A 13896-nucleotide genomic window follows, 5' to 3' on the forward strand; every position below is an offset into this window, starting at 1 on the left:
TGCAGGCTTCAATCCTTTATGAGAAACAAAACTCTCTTTTCCAGATTTACGGTCCTCATCATTGTTCAGCTGACACAATCTTCAAGCTTGGTCCCAATAAATTCTTTATCGTATTACTTTTGCCTCAGCATTTTTTCTTTTCTTCTCTTTTTTTTTTTTTTTTTTTTTTTTTTTTTTTTGAGACAGAGTTTTGCTCTTGTTTCCCAGGCCGGAGTGCAATGACACGATCTTGGTTCACTGCAACCTCCACCTCCCAGATTCCAGCAATTCTCCTGCCTCAGCCTCCCGAGTAGCTGGGATTACAGGCATGCACCACCACGCCCAGCTAATTTTGTATTTTTGGTAGAGACGGGTTTTCTCCATGTTGGTCAGGTTGGTCTTGAACTCCCAACTTCAGATCATCCTCCCACCTTGCCCTCCTAAAGTGCTGGGATTACAGGCATGAGCCACTGCACCCGGCCAGCTTTTTTTCTTTTAGGTCAACATATCTGATACTATATATAATAAAATTTTAGTAAAGAGAAAGGGTAAAACAACTAATAAAATGAGAATTTTAGCTTAGTTATTTATTTTATAATTGCAGGTCTTTTTTTTTTTTTTCTGAGACTAGGCAAGATCAAGTGAATTCAGGGTGGATGGTCATGGACCAGGTTTTTTTTTTTTTTTTTTTTTTTCCCATCACCATAGATGATAACCTCTCTCTCCATGTCTGATTGAACTTTTATTTATTTTCTTTTTAATAGTAAAGATTCTGTACTAGCTGCAACTAATTTTGACTTTGGTCCTCCTGATGCTGTCCACATATTCTTGAACTATATTATCTTTGAGATGTCCCCATAACTAATCTTCTTTAAAAAGTTCACACTTTATTCAAATAATCTACCAAGTGACTCTTTTATATTTTATTTCCATAGGTATAGTTTATGTCTTTGCCCTTATTATTACCTCTTAGAAACTGCCAGTTTCCAATTTTGCTATAGACTTCCTGTCAATGTGTTCTTTCTTACTACTTGTATGAGCTTGCTGATGCATAGGTTTTTAAAGTCCATTTTCTTGGTTTTTCATTCCCTTCCAAATCATGATCATTATCTCCTAAATTGCTTTCCACTATTACCTTTTCAGCATATGAAATATAGGTAATGAAAAGCATAGCTATAGCATTTGGTCATCTAGTTTGAAATTTAGGGTCTTTAGAAAAGTTTTAAAAGTTGAAAGTAGTATTCTGTTTGTAATTTGACAATTTATTTTAAAACTGTTTCAAAATATGTTCAAATGATTTAAAGGTGATCCATTTATTTGGCAACATGTTTCTCTGGGTGCCTAAACTTGCTGAAATAATCACCTTATTTAAGAATTTTTAGGAAAACTGTTCAATCTAGGTTGGATATTTCAGTATGTTTAAAAAAATGTTTCCATCTATCTGTCCCCATCTATCTGTTTGTTTTGTGTCAATGTTCCTCTTCATTTTTGTTGTTTTCCTATTAGAAATCTTACTGTGTTTATCAATCAGTTATGTCATTTTTTAGTATTTAGATATAAATGTTATTCACTATAACCTCTATGCAGTTTACAGTGTAATAATACTCTAATAAAGTTAATATCAATCTGGATATTGATAATGACAAACTAACAGGTAACAGATGGTGCTCATTTGTGATGTTTTGAAAAGTGAAACCCATTTTCTATGGGTTTGGATTTTAAACCCCCAAAATCTTTCACAAATCACCTACTTAAAAAAACCATCTGCTATACGTACGTTATTTCCTAAGTACTTATATTCTTTCTCATATCTAAAACATGCCTGCACATCAGCATACCTTTATACAGCCAATGACAGACTTTATTTTCAAAAACTGCCATATGTTTGTGAAAGCATTTTGAGTCAAAATACATAATTGCAACAAATTTAGTTTTAAAGAATCTTAATTGGCTTTTATTTGTGATTCCAGAATTGGGCAACATCTCACTTCATAAAATAGAACAAGTATTACAATGAGCTGAACAGAAGTTGGCTTTACAGGTGGAAAATAGCTGAAAAAAAGAGAGACAGAGAACAAAATGCCAATTTGTCTGTTATTGTTACTTTTCTCTTAGCATTAAAACAATGGGGATTTCCTTATTACACTGACTCAGGTTGATTGGAATCTCCTGTTTTAAAAATTGATCCATTTCAAAGTTCAGTTTGATTACTTGGCATGTAGCACAAGTGATAGTCCTCAGGTTCAGTCTAGTCTACTGAAGCCTAGTGTGAGAAGCTAGTCTAAAACAATGGCCTCCCATAAACGTTCTTTAATATGAGGTTAAGAATAGGAATCTTGAAATATGCTTTTAATTATTGTTTTAAGTTAAAAAATAATATTTGTTATGAAAAATATTACTTTGGGTAATGTTGACATAATTACTTGGGTATTTTTGGTTTAAACAAATTATTGGAACTGTGACAATGTTAAACTTAACCCAAGCCATGTGTTTCTGGAAAGTAGCAATAGTTAAGAGAGAAAACTTCTCACCCAAAACTTTTTGTCTTCCATACAATGGCTTACCACAAAGAACCAGCTCTCTTCAAATGACTTAGATAGCATTTACTCATGTCCCTTTTTTATGTATGACAAGGCCGAACACACATCCTGGAAAATACCATTCTTTGTCTTACAAATAATTAGCTGATATGTTTATACCCCTTAACTCAATCTGGACAAAATATCTGTTAACTTGACTTTGACCAAATCTTACTTAGTCTTATCTCCCCCCAGGCCCCTGAACTTGACCACTCTTAATCTAAGCCAGCATCAGAATGTAAAACAACCCCTCCGTAAAGCCCCTCCTAAGAATTGGCTGACTACAAAGACATTTTCTGGTCAATAATTTGATCACACCACCCACCCACTCCCACAGTAGCATTCTTTTTAGTCTGTTTTCTCTGTCTGAACTTTGAAACACTTACTAGTCTCACAGTTGGAGGTTGGGGGGTCCTATTGCAACAGTCCACCTCCCCTAATGCAATAGTTGCCATTCCCTTATTGCTGTAATCCTTTAGAATAAAGTCTCTCCTTACATAAGTCCAAAGTTCAGATTTGTTTTTATTTGATAAATGTAACAACAAGAGGCATAAGAAATTCTCGCTTAAATGGACTCTGAATATGTTTGAGCCCAACATGTGGACATAGATATTTGTTAACTCTCTAAACTAATTTCGTGAGCTAGAGAGACGCTATGTGCATAAGTGTGTTTGGCGGGGGTGGGGCAAGGGGGCGTGTGTGTGTGTGTGTGTGTGTGTGTGGAAAACAGGCAGTTTATTTCTAAATAAATGCTGGAAAAATACATTATATAACATACTGAAGAAAAATAGTTATATAATTACCTAAGATATTGGTTTCTGTTTATATTATTTGCTTAACTTAATTAAAATAATTATTTATGTGATTTGAAGAGAATTTGCAACTTAAGTACAAAGTAAAAAATGGTGAATATTCAATTAAGAAAGGGAAAGGAAAGAAAAAGAAAAGAAAAGCAAAAGATCCAGACTTTCAGAAGCCCATAGAATATTGGAAAGACAAATTAAATAAACAAGTGCTTATAATAACTTACAATTAAATGAGAATATATAATAATTTACTTTTCGTCCATTATAGAGTCAGAGGCTTTGATATTACATAACTCAAGGGAGAGTTAGGACAGGTGGCATTCATATATCAGAAAAGAAAACTAACAAAGTAAGAAAAGGGAAGGAGAGATTTCAGGAAAGGCATTCAAGGCTAACAGAAATCTTGTATAAGATGGCTGACACCTGTAATGCCAGCACTTTGGGAGGCTGAGGCGGGCTGATCATGAAGTCAAGAGTTTGAGACCAGCCTGACCAACATGGTGAAACCCCGTCTCTACTAAAAATACAAAAATTAGCTGGGTGTGATGGCACACACCTGTAATCCCAACTACTCATGAAGCTGAGGTGGGAGAATTGCTTGAACCCAGGAGGCGGAGGTTGCAGGGAGCCACTGCACTCCAGCCTGGGTGACAGAGTGAGACACTGTCTCAAAAAAAGAAATATATATATAATATAGTATATATATATTATATAAACATAATATATAATATATAGTATAAATTATATAAATGATATATAGTATATATAACAATTATAAAACATATTATATATCACACAAATATAAGATAATATATATTATAATATATCATATATAATAATATATGATATATCATATAATATATAATAATATATGATATATCATATAACATATATAATAATAAATATTTATTATAATATATAATATATAAAGTATAATGTATAATATATTATCGATAATATATTATAAATATATTATCGATAATATATTATAAATATATTATAGATATAAATATATATAATTATATAATTATATATAAATATAAAGAATTATATATAAGTATATATTTACATATATTTATATATAATTTATATATAATTATATAAATTATAATTATATAATTATATAAAAAATATATATAAATTATAATATATATACTTTATAGACAATTATAGTAAATATATATAATTTATATAATATATAATTATATGTATATATTATATAAATTATCTATAATTATATATGTAATTATATAAATATATAATTATATATATTTATATAATTACATATATAATTACATATATAATTATATATGTATAATTATATATTTATATATGTAATTATATATGTATAATTATATATTTGTATATATAATTATATATGTATAATTATATATTTGTATATATAATTATATATAAATATTAAATAATGTTATATAATATATATATCTATAATATATTAATTATATATTACATATTTTATATAATTTTATATAATATATAATTTATAAAATTATATAACATATTATATAATTTTATAGAATATATAATATATTATATAATTTTATATAATACATAATATATTATATTATATATATTATATTACAGATAATATATAATATATTATATATTGTACTAATATAATATATTATATATAACATATATTATATATGTTATATTATATATAACAAATATATAGTTGTGTGTATGTGTGTGTATATATATATATATATATATATATTTGTTTGAGGAAAGATAGAGAAGTTGTGCTCCTGTTATCTTCATTATAGTTTCTCTATTCAAGACTAAAATACACAGAAAGTAGTTTCAGCAATTCTAGTCCCTAGCACTATGAAAAGCACCTTTATTGTTTATAATTAAATATGTTTATAGATTACATTTTGTTTAGGTAAAATTTACATTCTGTAAGATACCAAAATCTTGAAACATTCTATTTGATTAATTTAAACAAATGCATACATCTGCACAGCGTGATTCCTATTAATATACAAAACATTCATAAAGTTCTGGAAAGCTTTCTCCTGCCCCTCCCCATTCAATTACCCCCTAGATATAGTATCTTTTTGGGAAATTTTGATCATACATTAGTTTTGTCAGTACTACAACTTCATATAAATGGAATTATACAGTATTACACAGCATGCCCCACTTCTTTTCCTCAATATGATGGTATAATACCTCTGATTTCCATCCATGCTTTTGCATATATCAGTAGTACTTTCTGTCTTCTTGTTGTTAAATAATATTTAATATAATATAGGATATTTAGTATTCTATAGAATGTTATATAATTAAATATGCTTATATATTTTCCTCCTCATGAATATTTGCTTTGTTCCAGTGTGAGGAAGCTATGAATAAATTTGCTGTGATTATGGGTGTACAAGTCATTTTGTGGACATATTTTCTTGATGAATGTCTGGAAGTACAATTGCTAGGTCATATTGAGTCTTATTTAACATTATAGTATACTGCCAGGAGTTTTTCCTAAGTGATTGTACAATTTACACTTCCATTAGCAATGTATGTGAGTGCCAGCTTGTCAGCATTATTAGGAAAATTGGTGTAAACCTGTACAATTATAGCCATTCAAGTGGGTATGAAATTCAATGTTAATAAGTTTTAAATTTTCATTTCCTTGAGAACAGATGACATTGGGCTCTTTTTCTTGTGTTTTTTGGCTTTTCTTGCATTTTTCTTCGTGTAATATCTCCTTCACAATGTTGCCAACTTTTTATTAGTCATATATCTTTTAACTTTTAAGTTGTAATGGTTGTTTATATATTTGGGTACAAGTTCTTTATCAAATGCTTGAAACTATTTTCTCAGTTTGTTGATTGACTATTTTTTAACACTGATTTTCAAAGAGCTATTTTAAAAATTTTGATAAAGCTGAACTTTTTTTTAGATTATTGTTTTCTCTGTTTTAAGAGATCTTTGCTTATTTTGAAAGATCTCATACCACCACATTTTTAAAAAAGATTCTTTTTGAGTTAGGTTTGGCAGAATGTGTCTCTTTTCTATTTCCCTTGTTTAGTTCCTTAGTACGAAAGTAGCAATAGGTAATACGTGAACACAGAGTTATGGTTTATTTCAATAAATACTTTATTTACAAAGTATTTATTTTCTCTTACTGCTTCAAAGATTTTTCTGATAATCATTCATGTTAAAAATTTTGATTATGCATATGAAAAAAGCTCAACATCACTGATCATTAGAGAAATGCAAATCAAAACTACAATGAGATACCATCTCACAACAGAATGGCTATTATTTAAAAGTCAAAAAATAACAGATGCTGGCAAGGTTATGGAGAAAAAGAAACACCTATACACCGTTGGTGGGGTGTAAATTAGTTTAGTCATTGTGGAAGACAGTGTTGTGATTGCTCGAAGATCTAAAAGCAGAAATATCATTTGACCTGGCAATCCTGTTACTGGATATATGCCTAGTGGGATATAAATCATTCTATGCCTTGAATGAGGATGTTCACTGCAGCACTATTCGTAATAGCAAAGACATGGAATCAATCTAAATGCTCAACAATGATAGACTAGAAAAAGAAAATGTGGCACATATGCACCATTAAATACTATGCAGTCCCAAGAAAGAATGAGATCATGTCATCTGCAGCAAAATGGGTGGAGCTGGAGGCCATTATCCTTAGCAGACTAACACCAGAAGAGAGAACCAAATACCACATGTTCTCATCTATAAGTGGGAGCTAAATGATGGTAACACATGGACACAGGAGAATAACACATGCTGGAGCCTTTTGGAGGGTGAAGGGTAGGAGGAGAGAGAGGATCAGGAAAAATAACTAATGGGTACTAGGCTTAATACCTGGGTGATAAGGTAACCTGTTCAACGAACCCCAATGATGCAAGTTTTCCTATGTAACAAACCTGCACTTGTGCCCCTGAACTTAATATAAGTAAAAAAAAAAAAGAAATCAATCCTGATTTCTCTAAAATAAATTGATTCTGATGTACTCCTTATGAAAGAATTTAATCTTGCCCAAAAGAGGTCTGGTCTTCACCTTATAAGAATGTGGTTATTTCCCTGTGGGTCTTGGGTCACCAGACAGTTTAACAATATGATTTAGCACTGAAGCTGGCCGCAGTGTATCTAGGAGTTGGGGAAATGATGGGGGAGGTTGGATGAGTGGGTAACCATTCCAGAAAGAACAACAATAGCTTTAGAATAGGGACAATCAGTCATATTCTATCCATTGATCTAAAGAGTGCCTAGAAACTGAGAGCAACCACGTGGGCAATCAGTCACGACTATATAATGAAGCCCCGATGAAAACTTGAGACACTGAAATTTTGATGAATTTTCCTGGTTGCCATATTCCATGCATATTGCCACACCTTGATGCCAGGAAAGTAATGTGGTTTTGACGTTGTAAGGTGAGGAAAATTGGAAGCTCCACATTTAAAACTCTTCTGGACTCTTTTCTGTGTGCTTCTTTCCCTGGCTAATTTTAGTCTGCATTATTTCCTTTTAATAAGCTATAAACATGAGTATAGCAGCTTTTAGTGAGTTCTGTGATTCCTTCTAGCAGATTATTGAAACTCAGAGTGATTTTGAGAACCCTGCTTAACTTGAAATTGATGTCATAAATGAGGGTGGTCTATAGACTGTCCCCTCTAAGCTATGCAGTTGCTTAACTCTGTTGTATTTTTTTGTGAATTTTTTTTGTATTTCATGTTGTCTGTGTTTATCTTGTTTAGATTTTGTTGAGTTTCCATGGTCTGTTGACTTAGAGATGTGTAGAGTGGCAACTTTAAATCTTTGCTAAGATAAATGTAACTACATATATACATAAGAAGACTCCATGTTTATAGGAATTTGGCTCCCCTCAAATTTTTCTATAGATTTAGCACAATCCCATTAAAACTCAAACAAGCTTCCCTTAAGAATTGACAAGTTGATTCCACAAGTTATATGGAAATGCCAAGGACCTAGAAGATTTAAAACAATATTTAAAAATACAAACTTAAAAGCCAAATAGAGACACATTAATAATGAAAGAAAAACATGGAATAGGTGTAAAGTTATCTAGGATATCAACAAATGTTTGCCAATATATGTAAAATGTCAAATACAATGAGTAAATTTGTAGGAAAATAATTTGCCAAAATTTACTTAAGCACAAATTGAAAATATCAGTCAGCCCTGAAACCATTAACCTGTTTTATTAAGCATTTAAACAGTTGCACACCAAAAAAATGTAATTGTTTTAAGGGTGCTTACTACCAAAAATTCATGAAACAGATCATTGCAATTTTACAGAGTTATTCTAGAGAAAATAAAAAGAGATTATTATTATGCAACTCATTTTATAATTCTGGTACCAAAACTGACAAGGACAATAAGAGAAAAGAAAATTATATAACAATATTATTTATTAACACAGATAAAGATCTTAAAACATTAGCAAATCAAATTTAACCATGGATTAAATAATAAAGAAATGCATCTTAACCATTTCTTCAACCCTTCCCTAACAGTGTTCACCTCTCACATCACAAGATATTGTCACCTGTAGAGAAGAACAAAGGTAGTTTTGAAACATTGATGAGTTTTCTGTTGTTGCATTTATCAATGTAGTGTCTTAGTCATTTCAGTGGATTTTAAAGCTTGATAAAGTCTCTATTACACTAAGAATAGACTGTGAGTGGCACAGACACACATTTATAGATATGTGATAAGGGCAATTTTCTCTATTGCTATTTAAATCATGATCATACATTGAAAACAGTGGTGTTACAAGGTCAACTAGAATTTTTTCTTTTTTCCAGTTGATTGAATCCAGGTCGTCTGTCACAATGTGATCAAACTAATGACTAATGCCAGTGATGGGGAAAGTCTCTGGTTGTGTTTTTTACTTGCAAAGCATGAGTCTCTGGAACCTTTGTCTTAGGAGAGTAAAGCATAGAGCATGGTTTCCTGTGAGCACTGGAAGAACAATAAACACGTGCTCCCCAGAATCTGCTGAATCTGCTATCTAGAGAAAATGAGATATTGCCTAACAATTAAGGTAAATTAAGCAGTTGTTTCTTTCTATATTGAGCTAATGGTGCTCTGAAATTGTAAATTGTTGATGGGAGATCAGAATGAGAAAGAAACAATATCATTTCCCATTTCTTTAGCAGTTCATTTTATGATTATCATAAGAAGCAAGTATTTTTGCAGCTGGTAGTGACTAGAAATAAAATATGACATTCCAAAAAAACTGCTTAAATGAATAAATAGTAAAAAGTAAAATTATTGGAACATGCCAGTTGATAATTCTTTACAGTTAAAACAAAAAGTCAGCTCACCCAAAGCTCACATAGAACTATTGGAAGAGTTAAGTAATACTAATGTTGGGCATGTCTCCTTTCCATTTGAAAGTGAAAAATGTAAAAGAATAAGCTGGAAAATACACAATTCTTTTTAATATTATAGAGACTAATGAGTACTCCAAAAGTAAAAATAAAAATGCCTGAAGAACTCAAATTTTTTTTTAAGGTATGTCAGTTCTTTTTTATTTACCCTACCAAATTCCCCTTCCCTCAATTTTACTCTCATATATACATGTATATGATTAAACTGGCTTTAAATTAACACATTTTTATCACCTATGCTTTAGCAAAAATTGTATTCTACAAGTAAGTTAATTTGGAGAACTCTCAGCTACACCAATAGGCCTCCAACACTCATAGACTCAACTGCATGCATTCATTTTGAGAGTTCTTAACTGCTAGATTCATTCAGACTTACCTCCTTTGCCTAATTTTCAAAAATTAACAGTGTATTGGAGATTATTCCATATCATCCTTTTTTGTCATACAATATCACTATTTTTATTTTTTTTAATACAAGTGCTCACATTGGTTTTAGATACTTATGCATGGTTAGAAGGAGTTGGCTTAGAGCTGATGCTTAAGAAATGGGTATACAATGGGCTGGGCATGGTAGCTCACACCTGTAATCCGAGCATTTTGGGAGGCTGAGGCGGGTGGATTGCTTGAGCTCAGGAGTTCGAGACCAGCCTGGGCAAAATAGTGAAACCCCTGTCTCTATTGAAAAAAAATTAAAAAAAGAAATGGGTATACAATGTAAAATGTCCCATACAGAAAAAAACAGACGCAATTCAGTAGTATATTTTGAGTATTGTGCCGAATCTAAGGCTCAGGCTGTATGAAAGGTAGGAAAGGAAAGAAGCAATAAGATAAAAGGCCAACATCCTGTTTCTTGATCTGACTGGTGATTACATAGTGGTTACTTTGTGATGATTCCTTGACCTATGTGCACTTTTGTGCAATTGTCTCATGCACAAAAAAAGTGATATGCCAGCATATTCTTATAAGAATGGTGCTATTTTGCACTGTCTTCTCTCTCTAGTTAGTCTTAAGGAAGTAGGAGGTGATAAGCAATGGGTGTGATGAAGGAGTCAAGGGAGTTTCAGTTTGAATTGGCCATAGTGGTTCTTATCCAGACTATCAATTTCATAGATTTGGAGAATCTCAGAACTAAAATAAATCTTTCTTTTTCTTTTTTTCTCTGATCCTTTTCCTCCCAATGCACACACATACACTAACTCAAGAACAAAACCAACAGTAAATTGAAGATGCTTCTTACAAAGAATGTATTTTTTCTTTTTTCTTTTTTTTTTTTTTTTTTTTTGAGACAGAGTCTTGCTCTGTCACCTAGGCTGGAGTGCAGTGGCATGATCTTGGCTCACTGCAACCTCCACCTCCCAAATTCAAGCAATTCTCCTGCCTCAGCCTCCCAAGTAGCTGGAATTACAGGATTACAGGTGCACGCCACCACGCCTGGCAAATTTTTGTATTTTTAATAGGGACATGTTTTCACTATGTGGACCAGGCTGGTCTCAAACTCCTGACCTCAGGTGATCCACACCCCTCAGCTTCCCAAAGTACTGGGATTACAGGTGTGAGCTACCACACCTAGCCAGAGAATTATTTACATTGTGATTTTTTTCCTCTATTTTTATTTTTTATTTATGTATTTATTTATTTTTTATTATACTTTAAGTTCTAGGGTACATGTGCACAATGTGCAGGTTTATTACATAGGTATACATGTGCCATGTTGGTTTGCTGCACCCATCAACTTGTCATTTACATTAGGCATTTCTCCTAATTCTATCCCTCCCCCAGCCCCCTACCCCCTGACAGGCCCTGGTGCGTAACGTTCCCCACCCTGTGTCTAAGTGTTCTCATTGTTCCATTCCCACCTATGAGTGAGAACATGCGGCATTTGGTTTTCTGTCCTTGTGGTAGTTTGCTTAGAATGATGGTTTCCAGCTTCATTCATTTCCCTGCAAAGGACATGAACTCATCCTTTTTTATGGCTGCATAGTATTCCATAGTATATATGTGCCACATTTTCTTAATCCAGTCTATCATTGATGGATATTTGGGTTGGTTCCAAGTCTTTGCTATTGTGAATAGTGCCGCAGTAAACATATATGTGCATGTGTCTTTATAGTAGAATGATTTATAATCCTTTGGGTATATACCCAGTAATGCAATTGCTGGGTCAAATGGTATTTCTAGTTCTAGATCCTTGAGGAATCACCACACTGTCTTCCACAATGGTTGAACTAATTTACACTCCCACCAACAGTGTAAAAGTGGTCCTATTTCTCCACATCCTCTCCAGCACCTGTTGTTTCCTGACTTTTTAATGATTGCCATTCTAACTGGTGTGAGATGGTATCTCACTGTGGTTTTGATTTGTATTTCTCTGATGACCAGCGATGATGAACATTTTTTCATGTGTTTGTTGGCTGCATAAATGGCTTCTTTTGAGAAGTATCTATTCTTATCCTTTGCCCACTTTTTGATGGGGTTTTTTTTTTTTTTTCTTGTAAATTTGTTCAAGTTCTTTGTGGATTCTGGATATTAGCCCTTTGTCAGATGGGTAGATTGTAAAAATTTTCTCCCATTCTGTAGGTTGCCTGTTCACTCTGATGGTAATTTCTTTTGCTGTGCAGAAGCTCTTTAGTTTAATTAGATCCCATTTGTCTATTTTGGCTTTTGTTGCCATTGCTTTTGGTGTTTTAGTCATGAAGTCTTTGCCCATGCCTATGTCCTGAATGTATTGCCTAGGTTTTCTTCTAGGGTTTTTATGGTTTTAGGTCTAACATTTAAGTCTTTAATCCATCTTGAATTAATTTTTGTATAAGGTGTAAGGAAGGGATCCAGCTTCAGTTTTCTGCCTATGGCTAGCCAGTTTTCCCAGCACCATTTATTAAATAGGGAATCCTTTCTCCATTTCTTGTTTTTGTTTGTCAAAGATCAGATGGTTGTAGATGTGTGGTGTTATTTCTGAGGACTGTGTTCTGTTCCATTGGTCTATATCTCTGTTTTGGTACCATTACCATGCTGTTTTGGTTACTGTAGCCTTGTAGTATTGTTTGAAGTCAGGTAGCGTGATGCCTCCAGCTTTGTTATTTTTGCTTAGGATTATCTTGGCTATGCAGGCTCTTTTTTGGTTCCATATTTAAAGTAGTTTTTTCCAATTCTGTGAAGAAAGTCATTGGTAGCTTGATGGGGATGGCATTGAACCTATAAATTACCTTGGGCAGTATGGCCAATACTTTAATTGAACAGATATTTTGTTATTACTCCATTAAGCTAGCTTGATTTTTTTTCACATTACTTAAATGCATTTAGAGTTTCTGAAATATTTAAAAACTTTAGAAATTAAGAGAACAAAAATGCTTTGTAGAAAACAAATGTGTTTTCTCACCATTGGCCTACCTCAAATGATCCCTATGTCTTATACCTATGCAATTTATCATTTTCTTTTATTCTGCATTTTTAAAGAAACATATATAAACATGATGTAGACACAATAAAACAAAATTCCATGTTTTCGTTTATGTAAATACTCCTTTGAAAAATTTTTATTTGTGTTTAGGGATAGTAATGAAATTTTATTATACAACATGAATATTTCAGGCATATCATTTTCCACTGTATGGACAATCAATAAACACTAAGTAACAAATCCCATTCATAAAACTTATCACAGTCCATTTTGGAAATTTTTTTAAAACTTGGTAAGAATTTAAAAGTTTTGGTTTACCTTTACTGTCTTTCCTTTACTAAAGTTTTTAAGTGATATTATTTTAGGTGATCACACTTTATTGTGGTTCACACCATCATTCTTTTAAGGAAGTTCTGTGATATGAAGGTATCTGTGTGGTAAATGATACATTACCTTTGCAAAGGGGTATAATTAAGAAAGAAGAAGATGGAAAATTCTTTTTCTTTAGGTTGCAAGGTAACCCATGGACAGAACTCAATATAAATTCTCAAAACTTTGACTTTTATTTCTATGCTAGGCTGCATCCCTTATATTTACTAATTTGGTAGTGGTCATTTTATTTTATTTACTTAGTATTTGTCAAATGCCTTCTAGTCCTTTAGTTATTTTTCCTTTTAATGGATGACCCTTCTGATCTAAAGGTGATGGGTAAGAAAATTGAA

General features: G+C 32.2%; 1 long non-coding RNA gene across 2 annotated transcripts in view; it reads left to right on the forward strand.

The window, feature by feature from the left end:
* Positions 1-7612: 7612 nt before the first annotated feature.
* Positions 7613-13896, forward strand: part of LOC129058076 (uncharacterized) — a 30106-nt gene continuing 23822 nt past the window's right edge. The window contains exons 1-2 of one of the 2 annotated variants that reach the window (XR_008522922.1): positions 7613-7794; positions 9190-9428. This is a non-coding gene — a long non-coding RNA (uncharacterized LOC129058076). The remainder of the gene's footprint in view (positions 7795-9189; positions 9429-13896) is intronic. The other variant, XR_008522921.1, reaches the window with a different exon arrangement.

Source organism: Pongo abelii, chromosome 11, assembly GCF_028885655.2.
Source record: "Pongo abelii isolate AG06213 chromosome 11, NHGRI_mPonAbe1-v2.0_pri, whole genome shotgun sequence".
Taxonomy (NCBI): domain Eukaryota; kingdom Metazoa; phylum Chordata; class Mammalia; order Primates; family Hominidae; genus Pongo; species Pongo abelii.